Source organism: Python bivittatus, unplaced genomic scaffold (genome assembly GCF_059951505.1).
Source record: "Python bivittatus isolate LINGU-HERP-01145 unplaced genomic scaffold, Pbiv_v1 ctg000980_np1212, whole genome shotgun sequence".
In the NCBI taxonomy this organism is placed as follows: domain Eukaryota; kingdom Metazoa; phylum Chordata; class Lepidosauria; order Squamata; family Pythonidae; genus Python; species Python bivittatus.
The window spans coordinates 57,787,199-57,807,570 of NW_028277125.1; positions in this window are offsets into that span (position 1 = coordinate 57,787,199).

Here is a 20,372-nt window from a genome sequence, read left to right on the forward strand (position 1 = left end):
ATTTTTTGTAAAAAAATTACAAAAATGCATATGAACTTGTATGCATTTTTTTTTGGTCAACTCACAAGCTGATAAAGAAATGGGTCTAAATGAACCTAGGAAAATTAGAAACTGTATGAAACTAAAACTAATAAATTCATCCATCCCTAAATAAGATTCAATGTGCTAAGCATTTTTTTTAATCTGTTTGATCGTGTCCAATTCTTATTTTTTAGTTGGATTATGCAATTTTCTAGCAGGATTATGCATTTTCTAGTTGGATGCAAATAATGATCCAGATACATTTTCAAAAGGATCTGATTTTCCCTCCTCTACTTTTCTTTTCTCTTTAGTATACTCAGAAAACAACATGAAAAGCAAACGTCACATTCCAGAAAGCATCATGCCGAAATCCATTCTTCAAGAGTATGCTTTAAAGCAGTGTTTTTCAAACTTGGCAACTTTAAGATGTGTGGATTTCAACTCCCAGAATTCCCCAACCAGAGGTCCACACATCTTAAAGTTGCCAAATTTGAAAATCACTGCTTTAAAGCATTCCAAACAGACAGTTGCCCAAATCCCATAACCTTGCATACCATTAAGAAGACTCCCTCTCACATTGCTGTCAATGTGATGAAATGCAAAATAGGCCTTTCCCAAAGAGCAGTTATATAAGTAGGTCTTTTGGGCATCCAGGTCCAAACTCATTTCCATTTGATAAGACCAAACAAAACACTGCAGCTACCTGAAGGGATGGGGATTAATTAGTTTGGTTTTCATACCCAGTTAACCTTTGAGTGAGATATTTGCCAAGGTTTTTCTGTATTCTCTTTTGTTACATTACTATAGTTGTCTGCTTTACCCATTACCAGACAAATCAAGTCATTCTGTTTCTTTGATGGCTTGCTTTGCTGAAGGTTTAAAAGGAATTATAGGCTGAAGGAGGGCTGAGCTCCATTTTAAATCCACAGAGAAAAGATGCCAAATGTTTATATAACTACAGAGTCTTAAACAAATTTGTAGTTCAGCCATAGTACATTCATTGCTTATACAAACAGTATTATTATTTTGTCAGATAAACCGCCCCTCTAATAGTGTACTTAATCTGTTCACATTACATGCTCTGAGACAATTAGAGTCTGTTCTTCTGTCAGTCCCAAGAATAATGTATAGTTGAATGGTTAATTATTCTTACTCCAGTCAGAGAGTCTTCAAAATAAGGCACAATCTTAATAAAAGCCATTTCCTCCTTATTATATTACCAAAGGTCAGGAAAGTGGAGCGACGCTGGCCAAATTCCAGGATATGGGATATATTTTGGATATGTACACTGAATAAGACAAGACATGATGGCAATAACAATAAATCAGAACTACCTCAACGGGCCTTACTTTTCTGGGAATTGTATAATGAGGCTTATTTCCTGATACATGTATTCAGGATAATATTAATAACAGTACAACACACTGTCTATATACTTAAAGCCCCTCATTTAATATTATTTTCTGACCTATCTCTCAAAGGTAATTTATTTTTATTATCCCAATCTTACAGATGGGAGCACAGAAAGATCCATACAGATGTGTCAGAGAGATTTCCAAATGCAGCTTCCTGACTCACATAATGTATAATGTATGCCACATACTGTATATCAATTGCATTAGTTCAGGTGCCTCTAGTTCTGTTCAACTGATAATTTGCTAACCTCTTTTGATAGGGATTGTTTTATGATTCCAAATTTGAACAGTATCCTTACATTTTATTAAGCACATTGTTAAATCATTCATTCTAAGAGCAAATAGGGTGAATGAATGCCAGGAGAACTGGACATAAAGAAAAATTGCTGAGAAAAATGACACAGGTATCAATATGCTTAGGTGAACTCTGAAGGAGTACACAGGTTTTGTTTTATCCTGTTCAGATCTTCCCTTGAATACATCAGACTCCCACTGGGGAGACAATGGAGCACATACTAGCCTTGCCCCTCACTCTCCTTGACCTCCCCACATTCACTGAAGGGATCTGAAGGAGAGCATTTACTTGAAGATAGGCAGAGTTTTTGCACAATATGGAATCTGGCTTTATTAGAATCTTAGAGCTCAAGCCCCATTCTCTGCCTGGTTTGAAGTCCTCCGTGCATTCAGAAGAATGTCTGGACAAGGTTTTTTATAAAAGCAGGAGGAGGAAGAGATCAAAACAGAGCCATGAAGATGATATACGATTAGCAGTCTCCATGAAACGTTAACTATTAGTTGGAAAAAGAACAATGGTAAAATGAGGGGTGGGAGTGACTGAGCTTCTTAAACCACTTACATCTTGCTTATCTTGGAAGAGTAGGGGCTGCCTGGCTGGCTGAAACCCTGGGCATGAATACTCTATTATACAATAAAGACACACTACAGTATGTTGTGCTTCTGTATCCAACTACTATTTTTCAAAAAAAAATGTGGTCCATTAAAAATTTAACAGAAGAGGAATTATGACCATTACAACCAGCTTTTTTTTTCTTTTTTCTTTTCTTTAAGTGGAAATTAAGATACAATATGCAAACTAATGCCTTTAGTAATGTCTGATTCAGTTAGGGTTGGACTTGGCTGAACTGGGACAAATATAACTTATATTAAGATAGGTATGTTAAAGCAAGTCCTTATTTTCTTTGGTGAAAATAAGGAGAGTACAGGGTATCTCCAACACTGACTCTTAAGTTACATAAAGCCTGTGCCGTTCCCACAAATGAATGTTTAAAAAACAGATGTCAAATCTATACAAGAGAACTCTTAGTCAAGATTAGTTCAAACATAGCAGATTTATCAGACATTGAATGAGGGGCTTATACAAATACTTTGCTCAGAGCACTTCTCTATGTGCCTTTTCTAAAACTGTTTCTGAATCATCCAGAATCATGTTTGTCTTTTGCTTCCTTGGTCCTGCTTGGCATCAAATATTCCCTTCCTCTGCCGATCTGATTAGATTGAATTACATGCTTCTTAGTGCACCTACAAGAAAATGCAGCTAGCTTACAATTAAATGTAAGATGGTTTAAATTCTAAGTGGAACTAAGATCTGCCCTCCCCCAAATGTCTTACTTTTTTCTTTTCTTTTCCTTTTAAATTGCTATTTTTTCAGGCTGCTTTCCAGCAGCTAGGCCCCTGCGACAAGTCAAGACAGTGAACCTACCTTACGGTTAGAATTGCTCTCTGCCATTTTTAGCATTTCTGACAGCTTGTTGAATGTACAATATTGGCCTTGTAAGGAGGTTGAATGGAAATGGCTGTGATGTCATTCAAACTCATATAATACCAGCATTAAAAAGCAAGGTTGTTTTGATGCAGCCAGCAATATGTGATACTGTAATGATCTTTCAAGCTTCCTGTAATTGCTGAACATAAATAACAATCTAGTTGCCAAAAAAAAAAAAAAAAAAAAGGCAAAGGAATTGAAAACTTCAGTTGAAAGTTGAACCGCTTTATTATCCTGATGCTAGGAAAAATAAAGTACTGATACTAACTAGTTTGTGGACTTTGAAAAGGACTACTGGTTCAGTACGATTAGATTTAATTTCTTCTGTTATAGGTTACAGCAAGAACTGCTCATAGGGACTGCTTTTAGGGTCAGATAACACTCCAGGGCTCTTTTTGTGGAACGTACAGCATGAATACATCTCAGAATTACTGCTTTCGTCTTGAAGGACTCTACCTGGGCCAGAGGATCAGGATAGGAGTGCAACAACACACACATAAAAAGACAGGGCTTTGATCATACTGTCACACCCACCATCTTGGCCCTTCCCCCACCCCCCATCCTCCATATATACCCTTAAGAGAACAGCCCAATTAGCTAATGTAGAATATGTCAACTGGAACTTAGGGCATTTTTGCATTAGCATTAGCGCTCCTTGGTGTTAAATATCACCAGCTGCTGAGCAGAATTACATCATCAAAATTCAAAACTAACTCACTTGCTCAAGACTATAGACATGGATTACCATCTATAGGATACCACAGCAGGGTTTTCCATTGAAAGCCATATAAATGGGAAAAGGTTCTGTTATGTTAAAAAAAAAAAAAAAAGTTTAAAATTGGATTACATAAATAAGATCAGAAGCACACCATATTACATTTTATGTCTCCTCCACAAATGAAATTCTGTACGGGCTTGTTCCAAATATACTGTATAGACTTTCCTGATTTTTTGGAGATTTGAGATGAGGCCTTCCAAACTAATTCAGTATCAAATATTTTAATCACATGCTATTTTCCAGGGCACATGGGAAACTGCAGAACATAAAGTTTGAAGGAAATTAGAAAAGATGTGTCACATTGCAGGTTTTAAGGCATAATGCTAGAGGCCTATAGCCAAATTTTAAGCTGATGCAAACCTACTCAAACTATACTATCTATCCCATCCCTATTCTTTTCTCCCTTGGCTGTGGTGGTCTCCTTTTCTAATATGATTCTAATCTCAACCCCATTTTTCCTTATCCATCCCATCCAGATCATACATCCCATTTCAAGATCCTAACCACAGTTCTACATTTCTCTGTATCTATTTTTCCCTCTTCCCTCATTGTCAAACCAAAAGCAATCTTGATATAAAATATAAGATGGGATGCTGCTCTGTAATTATTTTCCTTCCTTTAGTCTTTACACATCCAGTCCAATCTTTTTTTTTTCCAAACCAAAGAATATTTGATACGGCAATGTGGTCTTGTGGCGAAGAAAACATTGGTGCTGCTGTTGATTGTTCCAGAAAATAATAAGTTATTGTGACAACTCTCAGTAGAATACTGTATCCCTTTGCCATGAAACTAAGCAGACTGATTTAGAGATATTCAGTGAATGAATTGATTTCTTCCTTCTGCCCCTCCTCTCTCCATATATATATATTACACATATACCCAACAGATAGAAAAACTATCAGCTTTTCTATCTTAATAGCTATACACATTTTCACTAGACCTGATGTAAAGAAATTTAATCACATTTAAATACTATCAATATTAATATGACCTATATTACCCGCAACTAGCATGACTAATTCATTTCATGGTATCTTAAGGACAAAATTTTTGGATCGTGGATTCTTTAATAATGTTATACTTTGGGTGCATGTTATACAATGTCTCCTGAAAATACCTAATGTAAATAACCACTACTTTATTGGAATAATCTTTTGCGAGCCAATACTCATTTAACAAGGAACTGTATCTATTATTTTTAATGTGGTTTACTCCCAAATAATAGGACAACCCTATTTATATATGCAAAGAACTCCTAGCATGGTAGTTAAATCATTCTGGAGAGAGACTTTCTTATGGAATAAAAATCTTTTGTCAGTTTCAGGGAAGCAAAGAAGCCACTGGACTTTGTAGATCAAAACTTCTTTGGCATGTGTTGTTCTCACCTACTGATCTATCTCTCCTTCCCCCATGCCAACAACAGAAAGGTAAGTAAGATCTGCAGAAGGTCCTACAAAGGTGGGAATTATATTAGATTCTGAGATATATATCACTCTTCAAGATTAAGACTGAATCTTGGAGAATTTTTCTTGTTGAGCTTTCTCTTATTCTTGGAAGGAAAGAACTAATTGATACTATAGCCTTACCAAGATCCAGGGATTGTAACCCAAGTATGTTTTAACATGGTGTATTTGTGTGTATGGAGGGGTGGTTCTATTGTTTTAACTACATGACTGCTATTTTGTTTTATTTTATGATTGCTTTAGGGGTGTATTAATTGATAAGCTGTCCTGTCTATTAAACTGCATTGGAATACAAGTTGTCTAAATGTTGAAAACTGATTATTTGAGAATAATTTGTTGTATAACAAAAACATAAATTAGCCCACTCCTGCTGTTGCTCTCAGTGATGCAGAGTCCTCCCTGTTTCTCCTTTGATTATTATATTTCTACACCTAATAAGTCTATATAGACAGTTTGCCTTGCACTTAGTTAGAACTGTATAGAGGGCATCCCATTAAACCTACATTTACTTCACAGCCAATAATATTCTTTAGTTAGCTGTTCTCTGAATTCTTGAAATGTAATCAGTTCAGAATGTTTCTAAATAATGGCTTTGGATCTTTTTTCACTGGAGCTGTCTGGATGAAAGAATCCATTGGCAAACACAATTTTCAACAACTCTTTCCTTGATTTATATGTACCTTAGGTGGTGGTGGTTGTTTTTAATTTCAGTAAATCTACCCAGTGATAGATGATTACAAGATGAGACCATAAATGAAATCTTGGAAAATATGAACTCTGACTAAACCTTTTGATGATTTCATCCTGGTGGTAAAAGCCTGAAATGGAAACTAGATGGGACCAACCTGTCCATGCCAAATCAATGAATAACACCTACTTCTAATGAACAACTTAACCCATCATCTATCCTTTGCTGGAAAAAAAATCTTAATTTTTGATAGCAACACAATAATTCTGAACTTCTAGGACCGTGCTTATTTTATTTAAACACAATAGGTTGAAGGGGGGGGGGGTTCTTCTGACACTAAGGAGAGGTTTCAAATAACAATTGAGCAGGAGTACAGAGATAATTGGATCAGTATCATACTATGGGAGAAAAGACGAATTTGTCTATGTCCAGCACAGTCCCAATTTGGATTTCCATCCTAAACCACGCTTACTATTTACTTAAAAAAAAAAAAAAAACAGCAAGTGAAATGTTTCATCAGTTTCTCCTGCTGTATATTGTTGCTTCACTGAATCATTTAGAAAAAGCAATGGAGGGAGGCTGGTGGGTATGGCTCTAGATCAGTGTGCTGACTGGGAGTTGAATTCTGGGAGTTGAAGTCCACATATCTTAAAGATGCCAAGGTTGAGAAACACTGATCTAGATTCTGGCCTTCTCGCAACTGCTATATGTATCCTCTCCCTTCCTCAACACATATCTATTAAGGAGGAAGCATCAAGAATCTCTTCTTCTGTATTCTTTTATCTAAATTGTTTTATAAAGTGAGTATCTTTATATGTATCTATATCAAATTGCTTTTCATTCTTCTAACTGCAGTTTAAAATGTACGTGTAACTTTACTGTTACTGTGCATTACAAGTGTCATGTCTTTCAAAACACCCACTGATTTTTCCTATTATTGTTATTATTCTCTGGGTTAAATAAACTCTGATTATTGCCTTTTGCATTGTGTCTGCAAGAAATTAATTGGTCTTATGGAACTGCTGAAGGAAATAAGTGCAAATGACTATATGTATATGTATTTGTGCATACATATATGTACATACCCATCAAGTTTTTCCCTTTTGGGATAAACTCATTGATGTGGAACACAGAGAGAAAAAAATAGTAAGCCAAAGAAATAAAAGGCTTGAAATAACAGAAAGAAAATAAACTTAATTGACAGCAAGGTTATCAATTATACTTTTCCATATCTTTCTAACCATACAAGCTATTCTTGCTTCTACCACTTCACACATTGCCATTTGTCGCTTAAACTTCTTACCTCAATGTCTGAGAATCACATTAATTCCATCGAATGTCCATTTTCTCGGTTATCCCATTCTTCTCAACCTATCCGCTCTTCAGATATTTGTTTTGCAGTTTGATCCTCATTCATTCTCTCTGTAAAGCCAAACCACATCAACAGACTTCTTTCATACTGGCTACTTATTTTTGTGTTCAGTCCCCATTTATTTTTGATTTTAACCTTTTTTTGTTTTACCATGTATATTACTGTAGTAATGTAGCACTATTTTTATATTTTTTGTCAATTCTCACTTCCATATATAAACATGGGAAGAAGCATCTTTTTATACTGGCTTCTTAGGACAAGCATTCATTTCTCACAACAGATCACATACTCCAAATATCTTTCTACCAACATTTTCACATGTATTTATTTCTTAGATTTTTATCCCACCTTTCTTATTTCTTTATAAATAACTCAAGGCAGCGAACATACCTAAAACTCCTTCCTCCCCCTATTTTCCCCACAACAACAACAACAACATAAAGTGAGTTGGGCTGAGAGAGAATGACTGGCCCAAAGTCACCCAGCCAGCTTTCGTGCCTAAGGCGGGACTAGAACTCACGGTCTCCTGGTTTCTAGCTTGGAGCCTTCACCACTAGACCAGACTGGCTCTCATTTATCCCTTAATTTCCCAACTTTAGAAAACATTCTGCCAAGGTGCAGAAATTCATCTAGTGTTTCTAGGTTTGTATGTCAGGTTTTTTTGCGGGTTAGATATAACTTGCAACTATTCACTCCATTTTTCCTGTCCAAACACAACTACTTTGATCTTTAATACATTCATTTTCATATCCTGATTTTTCATATAATCTTTGTAACATTTGCTGCACTGATTCAGGTTCTCATGGTATCATATGCATATATAAATGCACACACACACACACACGTCACCAACCCAAAAACAGTGTTATCACAAACATACCTTGTGCATTTAGTCATAAGTACATTAACTAACCAAAGGTGCATCACACATCGTTGCCTTACTGCCTGCTTAGTATCAAACCATTCTCTAAGCATTGCATTGTGTTTTACTTCCACCATATACCCCTGTTACTGCCTTTAGAAATCAATTAGGTCTATCTTTGCGCTAAACATGCTATAATTCTAGCCCACTCACTTTATCATATATTTTCACTAAACCAACAAACGTGCCATACAAATGCTCATACTTTTCTCAGTGGCCAGTTAATAAGAAAAAGCTCATCTACATATTCCTTGTATAAAACCACACTGAACTGCCCAGTTTTTTCACTGCCAGATCTTGTATTCTTTCAGTCAGAATTTGGTGAACACATTCAACAAACACATCTGAATCCTGTAGGTTTTGCATTCAGTATTGCTATCTGTTCCGTTGCATAGGGGAATAATAACAATGTTCTTCCAATAACAGGCATAGATGCAGTGTTCACAGATGTTAAACCTACTCCATTAGAAAACCACACATATATACAGTATTAATATTTATCCAGTTACAGCATCTATAATCGGCCCTGTTTTTCAACATTTATTTACTTCATATTTTTTTATCTCAGCACAATCCCAGAAAACTCTGTGATTGTGGGAAGTTATACAAATACCACATTGCAATGCAAACATAAAACCCAAAATATAAAATATAAAAATATAATATAAAAAACCCAATTATAAAGCAAAAATAAGAGTCCAAGTGAATTCCTCTAAAACATGCTGTCACACGATCTGGGGCTGAAAGCAGGCTGGAAAAAAAAAACAGCTTTAATTTGTTTCTGAAAGATTAACAAATTTGAGATTTTATGTATCTCTGGGGAAAGAGAAGGCCACCTAATGCACCTTCATTTACTTCTCACAGGTGTTTCCTTAGCAGGCCCCCTCTGGATGACCAGGTGGGGGGCAGTTCAGTTTGGCAAGGCATTGACTGATATAATGTGGTGCTGCCCTGTAACAGTTGCATAACATGTATAACTTTTCATCAATTTTTATTTGGATATTAACATTTGCAGTTTTTCAATTCCACTCTTTCACATATCACTATAATTCCCATAGGGGTCTCTAAAATACTTCCAGCACTCAATTTCTCTCCAGGCATTTTTATTTTTAATTCTGTTCACTCTGCTGGAGGCTCATTCCTTAGTCCTTCCTTTCCTTTCCTTTCCTTTCCTTTCCTTTCCTTTCCTTTCCTTTCCTTTCCTTTCCTTTCCTTTCCTTTCCTTTCCTTTCCTTCCCTTCCCTTCCCTTCCCTTCCCTTCCCTTCCCTTTCCTTTTCTTTTTAATCCATTCTTTTTTTAACCATTAAAATCCATATGTTCTTGTCCTTTTTTAATCTTAACTATTTCTTTCTATTTTTACTACATCCTTTGCAATTATTCTTCTCTCTGTAAACATTACACAATATTTTTCATCCTCACTCTTTGCAACAATAATTTCTCTTACATTCATTTTTTTCTCATCCACAGCCATTTTATTATTCTACCCAGAATAATTTTTCATATTTCCCATTAGCATATCTCACCACAATTCTATGACATTTTGTAACATAATTATTTTTACACTGATCCAAGCAATTTCTACATCCACTTTCTATTTTTTGCATTGAGGACCAATCTGTCTTCTAATATTTTTCATATACAACTTGCACTTTCTGTTCCTGCTGTCATTCTACTTTCACTCTAATTTCTTTTTCTTTCTTCCAAGTTCATTTTTTTCACAAGATCCACTGTTGACACTTCCAAGAAATAGAGAATTATTTCTCTAATAATTTCAGTCTTTCACCATAAACAGTCATAACAATAATCTTCTTAGATTTATGCTCAAATACTGAATTTAAAACAGTACAGCATTTGGTAAGCAGATATTCACCAATCCCTATTCTCATTCATTCTTGGGTCTCAAAATGGTCCGTGCACTTTTTTGTACTTTCTCATCTTGTTTTCAGTCATCCATTCATGTCACATAATGGAAAATTAACCCCCCGCCCACCCCCAGCATGCCTTTAGAATGTTGCACAATTCTGATTCTCTTATTACCTCCATCCACTGGAGCTTAACATGCAACTGTCACCAACTATGGATTCCTACTTCATAAGTACCAACAATAACTGAAACTGAAATGATACAATACAATCATCCTGACATGCAGTTTTGTCCTTTTATTCATAATTAAACTTATACTTGTCTACATGTATTCATCAATGCCACTCCAGAAGATCAGACCAACCAACACATTATTTCCATCTATTTTATAACAAGATTTTGATAAATCCTTACCTAAAAATAAATCTAACAAAATGTTAACACATACTGTATGTATTTTAGTTTCAGTCTGGAGGAAAGAGCAGCTTGTCTGGGCTGGATAGGAGATCACTAGTATGACTATGAGGGCTGTAGGCTATACCAGGAAATTAAAAAAAGGGAAAAAAATCCTGCTAGAAGGCAATAGCAAACAAATGCCATTCTGTCATCAAGGACAGTGCATGGACATGTACAGGAAGCCACCAAGAGACAAGCTTGACTTGAAGGAAACTTAACTTTGGAGACCAAAAATATATAAATAAATGATGATCATATATGTCTTCTTTATATCCTGCTGAACTGGAGACTTGAAACTCTCAATTTTGTAAGGTTGTTTCCTGGCAATCCAACATGAATCATGGAATATGTTTATCTTTTTAAAGTTTGTGCCCTTGGATATTAGCTTTCACTATTTTATACCCATCTATCTAGCTGCTTTTTATTACTTTTCGATTATATGGTACACATATTAGAGCTGCTGAATGAATGTAATTTATCGATGAAACATAATCCCTTTTTTAGCGTGATGGAAAGTTTGAATTTCTAAGAGATACCCAAAAGCACTTATTTCCCCATTAATGCATTTCCACATCAGGAAAAGCTATACCTTTTGATTTTTTCAACATCATGCAGCTGCTAAAAACAGCTGTATCAAGAGAAATTATTTGCCTCATCTTTGAAAAGATGACAATCTTTAACAACAAATTACCTCCTAATATTCCCCCCTCCACATCAATCAATAAATAGAGTAGACTCAGCTGATGCAGTATTTCAAATTCTCTCTCTCACACACACACACACATATATATATGCATTTTAGAATGCCTTTAGTGTGTGCCTTCTCTCCAGAGCTAAATATGTGATTATTATTGAACTGCAATACCATATCCTGCCTATTCTAATGGAGATGAATAGAATATTAGCAGCAATTGGGGTGTTAACAAAACAGACATGCACTAACCTCAAAGCTCTGGCAAAGCTATTCATAACTCCAGAAAATGTGGGCATGTTAACTTTGGTACTTTATCAAGTTGGATTACAACATCTTCAACAGTAGCAAGCACCCTTTTCAGCATTTTTGATCAGGGCATGAAGAAAAGGCCATGACTTCTTATTTTATTTAGCTGCCTTCATGAATTTGACTAATGCCTTTCTATAGCTATCTTAACGAGCAGCAATTCTCCCTAATAAATTACATAAATCAGTTAGTCCTTACTAACTCATTTCTGACTTTGTTTTTAACAGGGGAGGTGAGATACTGGGAGTTCTACAGCCTTCTCCAAACTTCAGTATACAAATGTTTAAAATACAGAGCCCAGTCAACATATGAAAGCTGGCTGGAAAAGACAGAACATATTTTTCAATGTTCTATAGTTGAATGGGCTTCTTTTAGATATGTGAAGACACATTTCCATTTTTAGTTTTAACTTTTCTGTGCTTCATCTCTAAACTGACAATGTCTTTTAAAACATAGTATTGTGTCAAAACAGTAACAAAGTATTTCTGGCTGAACTTTCTAACAAAAGCTCAATCCTGACTATTTCTACCCTTAATAATCATTTCAATTCCCATTAATCATGATGAATATATCTGGCAGGTAGATCTGGTCACTGAGTGTAATTGAAGAAATCCATTTTTATTTAACGTTAAGTAAAGAGCATTTATTATAAAGTGTTAGACAATTAATTCCTCTTCTGAATATCTTCTAAATGTTAACCTTCAACTAATTATTAATGGTGAACTATAGAACCTGGGGAAATGATTTTATAACAAAATCTTAATGTTAGATATACAGTCAGTGCAGCCATATTCAAAAAGGGAAAATAATCAAGAGGGAGGCATTCCATTTTCTATGATAGTTCTGCCTGCTTTCCACCTTCTCCAACTTTTGGATTATGAAAGCATTAAAGATGCTTCACTAGATCAGTATAAATTTAGCCTTTGACACAATTAGCCTCTCTCTGTAGATAGACTAATGAGTCACAGGGCATTAACCTAACTGGCAATTCACTCTACTGTTGTTGAGGTTCTACACCAGGGGCGAATTTTTTGAGGTTGGTCAACCAAGCAAATTTCATTCACCAAAAAGAAAGGAAAAGGAAAGGAACAGAAATTGATTATTCTCTTGAGACAACCATATCCTTCTCAAAACAAGAATAACAAGTACTACTGTTAATTTATTCTTTATTTTCCTCTTCCCCTTTGTTTTCATCATATTTCCAACCTTAGAAGGACAACTGTTTTTAAACAAATGGCATTCACAATTCTTTGAAATCTGTTTACATCTTGATAGATATTACCTCTTCAATGGTGGTGACAATGATGATGATGAATATTTTGTCATTCTTTTTCATTGTCAGTAGAGGTCTGTCCTCTGTCCTGTGCAGTCACTTCTGTTGTTTTGCTTCTTGTTTCATACCAAGAGCAAGCAGTATGAATTAAACATAGGTGAAGCCCATCTCATAAGTTTCAACATGAATGATACAGACATGTTTCTCTAGCTGTTTTTTGCATAACGTGCTTATCTAGGTCATGGGGTTGGTTAAATTGTGTGAAAAGCTAAATCTAGTCATCTATACGGGATAATTTTTAACTCCAAACAGCCCTGAAAATTTACCTCCCACTGCTGAGTAGACCCCTTTTCTCTCCATTTTACTTTATACCTCCCCCCCAGCCACACAAGGGGTAAAAGAAGGATAGAAAAGTAAGTGGGCAGATGAATTTACCCTGACTTGAACTATGATTGGACCACTGCAGATGTCTTTTTAGATTTTTGTCTAATGTACTGTAGCTTTGCTTGTTTTAAGGCAAGAAGTTACAGCCTTCTAACTACGTTTGTGGTGGCTGGACTTTCTGCAGAGATGGCAATCCCAATGTGCCATGACTCCTTGGTTACCTGACATCAGCTAATACAGGTGAATTTTACCTTGGGATACTAGTCAGCAGTGTAATGTGAACACAGGCTGTGTGTGAGTGCATGTCTGTCTGTCTGTCTCATCTAAATAAGGGGTCCCAAAACTCTTCAGCTCATCAAACCCTTCAGGAAGTTTCAGATTGTTCATCGACCTCACAACATTTATTATATGAAAATAATTTAATAAATACTGTATTAATAGTACTACAAATGAAAATAATAACAACAACAACAACATCTGGCTAGTCTGCACCCACTCATTGCCAAGCAATTTAACAACATACTGCAAGGGGGTGAAATTGAAGATTGGCTAACATCTGGCAAAACCTACCTGATAATGAAAGATCCAACAAAAGGGGCAACACCAGGCAACTACAGGCCAATTACCTACTTGCCAACAACTTTCAAATTGCTAACTGGTGTGATAGCTGATGCAGTCCAACAGCATCTAGTTGAAAATAAGCTCTTTCCATCTGAGCAGAAAGGAAACTGCCCAAACAGCAAAGGGACAAACGATCAGCTCCTAATTGACAAGATGATTTTGGAAAACTGCAAGAAAAGGAACACTACCCTGAATGTAGCTTGGATTGATTACAAGAAGGCATTCGACTCCCTACCACATGATGGATAATCAAGTGCCTAGAAATAACAGGAGTCAGTAGAAACATCAGAAGCTTTGTGCAAAGATCAATGGCACAATGGAAGACACAGTTGCTGGTCAGTGGTGATAGACTGGGAGAAGTTAATATCAAGGGAGGAATCTTTTCAAGGAGACTCACTATCACTGCTACTGTTTGTCTTTGCACTGATTCTTCTGTCAACAATACTGAACAAGTCAGGCCATGGCTACCAAATATCAAAAACATTTGCCAGCTATCCTACCTCCTTTACATGGACAGTCTGAAACTGTATGGAAAAACACCATCTGAAATGGAATCACTGCTTAACACTGTCCGAATATACAGCCAAGATATTGCAATGAAATTTGGACTGGACAAATGTGCCACCTTTACTATCAACAGGGAAAAATAGTGAAAACTGAAGGAATCAAGATGCCCTATAACATCAAGAATCTGGATTAAGAAGATCACTACATGGGCATCCTTCAAGCTGACAACATCAAGTACACAGTAGTCAAGAAGAAGATTAGTAGTCAAAACATCATGAGAATAAGAAGATCTTAAAGTCCAAACTCAGTGGAGGAAATACCATCAAGGCAATTAACACTTGGGCAAGTCCAGTCATTAAATACACAGCTAATGTATCAAGCAGAACTAGAAGCCCTGGATAGGAGGACCAGAAAAATAATGACAATGAATCATGCCCTTCATAGACACAGTGACAGTGACAGACTCTACTTAAGGAGCATTGGTGGGCATGGAATGTTGCAAATACACCAGACAGTTGAAGAAGAAAAATGGCATTGGAAGAATATCTGAACGACAGTGAAGAAGATGCATTGAAGCTAGTACACCATGAAGGCTTACTGAATACTGAAGAGATCAAACTAGCCACAAGAAAGATCAAATGAAGAATAGAAAAGAGACATGGCAGGCACAGTATAACATGAACAGTACACAGAAAAACTAGTAGGCAAAGCAGATAACAACAAGACCTGGCAATGGCTAATGGCAGGAAAATTGAAGAAAGAGACAACGGGCTAATTCTGGCTGCACAAGACCAAACCTTAAGAACAAATGCATATAAAGCCAGAATTGAGAAGACAGCAACAGACAGCAAATGCTGCCTCTGCAAAGTAGCTGAAGAAACAGTGGACCAGCTGCTGCAAGAAGTTCGCACAGACTGACTACAAACAATGGCATAACAAAGTGGCAACAATGGTGCATTGGAATAAATGCAAGAAATACCATTTGCCTGCAAACAAGAACTGGTGGGACCACAAAACAGGCAAAGTCATAGAAAATGAAGAAGCTAAAGTGCTCTGGGACTTTAGAATTCAAACAGACAAGCACCTGCCACACAACACCTCAGACTTAACAATTGTTGATAAGAAAGACCAAAAAGTCTGGATAGTGGACACTGCAATACCTGGAGACAGCAGAACAGAAGAGAAGAGAAAGAACTGGAGAAAATCACAAAATACAAAGACCTGCAAATAGAAATAGAACAACTGTAGCAAAAGAAAGCAAACATAGTACCAGTAGTAATAGGTTCCTTGGATGCAATCCCAAAACATCTAGAGTACCACTTGAACACCATCGGCATTGACAAAATCGCCATCAGTCAATTGCAAAAGGCAGCTTTACTTGGAAGAACTTACATCCTGTGACAATACCTTTAACACCATCAAACAACAAAATCTGCCTATCCCAGGTCTTTGGGAAGGACTTGATAGGTAGATAAAAATGCCAAATCCAGTCTAAACAACTGGCTGACTGTGCAATCAACCATAATATCATACCCTTGAATAGTCCCATCACCCCTTGAGGATCAATACTGACCACTTTGGAGAACCCTGATCTAAATAAAGCTATGAAATGGCAAAGAAAGTGAGTGTTCTTTGGCAATTTGAAACATCCTCCAGCTTTTCAGAATGCCTGTGAGAAAAAATTACATTGTGGGCATTATGGCAAAGGAGCAGGTGTTTGGACTCAGGTCCAATATGGTTCCTAACTCTGTAGGCCATTTTAAAAAAAACTACTTTAGGAGTGTTTGGAAATTAATTTTTTTTAAGTTAAAATGACATTTAATTGGTTGATTGTTCTTTGTTAATTAAGATATTATGTAATATTTTCCCATGGCCCTCTAGGAAGTTCAGAAAGCAGGAGAACCTGCACAGCAACAGAAAATGGCATGAAAACAATTTAAATAAAATTAAATAAAGTTTCCTTAACCCTGGGCCACCTTCTAATTTTAATTATTAAGATAATTGCATAATTCCTGCTTCTGACATTTTCATCTTTTTTTTTTTTTTTTGGTGACCATTTTTTTTTCTGTCAGCATTTTCTTTTTCCTTTCCATCTGTAAATAAAAATTTAAATGACCAAATTATGGGAATGCAAATGAATGCTTAAAATTGATTATCCAAATCAGAGGGTGCAAAACATTTTAAAATAATAAACAGAGAAAGTTTTGAAAATATTTATATAGGGATAGTGAAATCTGTGAATTTTTTTCTTAATTTTGAGACCTGATATTTATTCTGTTCAACTTTGCGATTTTATTTTCTCAGGAGTATGCATGAACATTTATGAAAATTGTAGGTTGATATCTATTTTCATTTTGCTTTCTTATGTTTTATTCTTTTCCTAATAAATCCATTTTTACTAGCATACTGCATCTTTCCAATCTTCCTTCTTAATACATATTTTGTGTACATTTATTGAATTATGAACTACATCACAAAATAAAAAAGAATCAAACTACGCTGCATATAGATTCAAGAATATATTTATATCAATACATTTGTACCTGTTTATTTTCATATGGAATGCAGGGTAATTAGTTTATAAAGAACTAATAACTTCTGTATTAGGAGATCTCAAAAAAAAAACTGGATGAGTAAACTCCCTTTAAATTTACAAATGAAATGAATTTGTTTATTCAATCAAATCAGATATAAAAATTGTATATTATTGTAAATGTGTGTTGAAATGAATAATAATCTCTATTTCTTTATTGGTTCATTGGTGCATTCTATGAACTTATGTATTTTTCTATCTCAATCCTCCCAATTGCCCATTTAACTGTAGAATTGGAACTGTGCGTTTTCCTATTGCATTCAGTTCTCAGAAGTGTGTTGTATCTTCCCACCTTCCAAGTACTTCACCAATTTGCATTAATGGAACACTGCAAGAAAGGAAGGAAAAATACTTACATTTTATACATCAAAGTTGTATAAAATTATACATTATGTGGAGAAGGTAGATAGGACCTTTCCTTCTCTTCTAATGCTAAAACCCAAATGATGCAACAGAAAAACATAACACAGATAGAAAGAAGTACTTCTTTACATGGCATGTTGTTACACTGTGAAACTCACTGTTGGAGGATGGAAAAAAGGGGCAGGAACTACAGAGAGAGAGAGAGAGAGTTATTATGATCCTTTTAGGTAGATAACTTGTATTTCTGACAGATAAAGTGGTCTTGGCTTAACCAACTACACATATATAGTCCTACACAGGCAATACCAAAGGGAGTTTTTTAGAGTCTCTTTTCTCTTTCACTTTCTCCCTCCCTGACTCATACAACTTCTCTCAGTTCTTTCATTTCTGGGGTGGGAGGATGGAAAGACGGAACAATAACTCTTTCCTGCACTTTTTGTATTCCAGCACCTTTCTCAGGTTATTCTCATTGAGGTCTTGTGAAAGCTGCAGTCCTGTCCACCAGCTCAGCAGATCTCTCCCTTGATCCTGCTCCTTTCAGCTGGGTTTTTTATTGCACATTCTTCCTCTACCTGTTCCTTGATATCCACAATATCTCCAGGCCATGCCATAACAACTTCAGGAATGCCAAACAACCTCTTCCTCCATTGCTTTATACTTCAGCCTTTTATATATCTTCATCTATGATATAAATGTGCAAATGTGCCTGCATCCAAATGTTTTTATCAGGCACAAAGTTTCTTGTTGTCTAAGTGACAGTGAGCCTGGTTTTGGCACCCAGAAAAAAAGTTAACCTTGAGACCATTATATCTTCCCATGTTCCTCAGGCAACTCCCCAGCACAGGATGTTGTGATCATTTATTTATTTATATTTATATTTATATATCAGATGTAAAGCTTCGGTAGTTTCAAAAGGATATTAGACAAATTCATGAAGGAGAAGGCTTAATGGGAAGAATAACTATGGCTGAATAAATCTACTAAGTGGCACTGCTGCCTTGTTTGATAATATCTGAGCCAAACCTAAAATCAAAGCCACTTTACAAACTATGCGTTCCCTAAAACTATGTGTTCTTATTTTAAAATTAAAATGCAGAATGAGCAAACAAGTTACACAAGATATTTGAAAAAATAAACCCACCTTTTCAAACAGTACAATCATAGCCTTGGGCCCCCACACAAATATCTCAACGTTCATTCAAAAGGGTGTTACAGTTTAAGGGGTTGCTGGCTTCTTACTAAAAATAAAATAAAATAATGAGATTTCCCCCTTTCTAGCCAACTAGCACACACCTTATTCAAGCATCTGCCTGCAGCAATGTTTTTTTTATAAAAACTGCCAGGAACATGTTGATGGATATAGTGAAGAAATATGTCCTCTGTCACTGGAGAAGATAAAAGGGAGGGAAAGAGTGAATTTCTAAAGTCATCACTGAAATACCTTTTGGAAGGGGGTTTCCCTCTCCTATTCTCAACCTTCCCAAGTGCTTCCTTTCAGTTTCTCCTCCTGAGTCCATTCTATCCTCTGAAACAATTGTACAATGCACATAAATATGCACATAATTCAGATAACTTTTACTCATGAATATGTTCAGCAATGCTTTCTTTCTGTGCCAGCATGTGTTCTACTCAGGTGTATTCTTTTTGATTTATTTGGAAGAACAACAAAGAGAACCAATAACGTGAGTCATTGAAACAGAATTCTCAGACTAGAAAACAAATATCTGCTGCTTAATTACTATGTTCTAGTCATTTTTTTTACATTTGTATTATTAATTGCATTCCTGTTTCATAAACATCTACAAAAACATGAGCATGCAGGTGGTTTCGTTGTTGTGTAACTCTGATAAATGCAGCTTTGTTTAGCAGACTTTAATCTAAACTAGACAAACAAAGGTCAAAGGAAATTTCAGCCATAGATTTATTGGGTGAGAAAAATCACTTGCCTGAGCATAAGCAGTACCCGAGAGTATCCCCAAGGATGTTTTCTTGAAATTAAGTCCAGTTGCATTCAGCGTATTTCTGAGTAGACATGCAATGGGTTTCCTTATTTACTTCCCATGGTTATAGGGCCATTTGTATGGGATGTCTCCCTCCCAGGGGATTATCACTTGGTGGGAGGGAGTCAATATCTTCAGTGAACCTGAGAGTTAGGCCATCAGAACTGTGAACTATTGGTAATCATACCATTGCCAGTAAAGTCTAAAAGCATCAGGGGAAACTAAATATAATCCATACTGGGAGAGAGGGTAGGTGGAATTATGCAGGCATGAGAAATGTAAACCATCTAGTTTCCAAACCTTTAGGAAGTAGTGACAAACCACTTCTGTATTGTTGAAAAGTATGTGGATGCAGAAGAAACATTTATATGAGTTTGGATGCCAGATGATGAGGGCCCCAAGTCAGAAAAGAGGTGCCGAGTTCCAGGGTGGTGTTGATGTTGGGTAGAATGTTGAAATCTCATTAATAGATCTGGAGTTGATGATGTGGCCAGATGAAAGCAAGGGAGCACTGATGGTGCCAATATTGAAAAAGAAGTTCCTCATTTTACATGAACATATACAATAAGAACATAAAAAGGAAAACAAGAAATTGTCAAAGTTAAAGTAAAGCATATTAAATTCAATGTTTTAAGCATGTGAACTTACGTGGATCACAATGCACTTTTCTAAATCATATGATTACATTACTACAATTTGGGGGATGATACTATAGGAAGAAACAGAGTAACAATTATTCTCTAAAAGGACATTACTAAGCGTATTCTCTGGAACAATGTGCAGCTATTTGAATTGAAAGGAAAATGTTGCTTCAGAGGGGATGTGAATGTGCTCCTACCCTCGTTAGCACCTCCTAAAGAAGTCACACA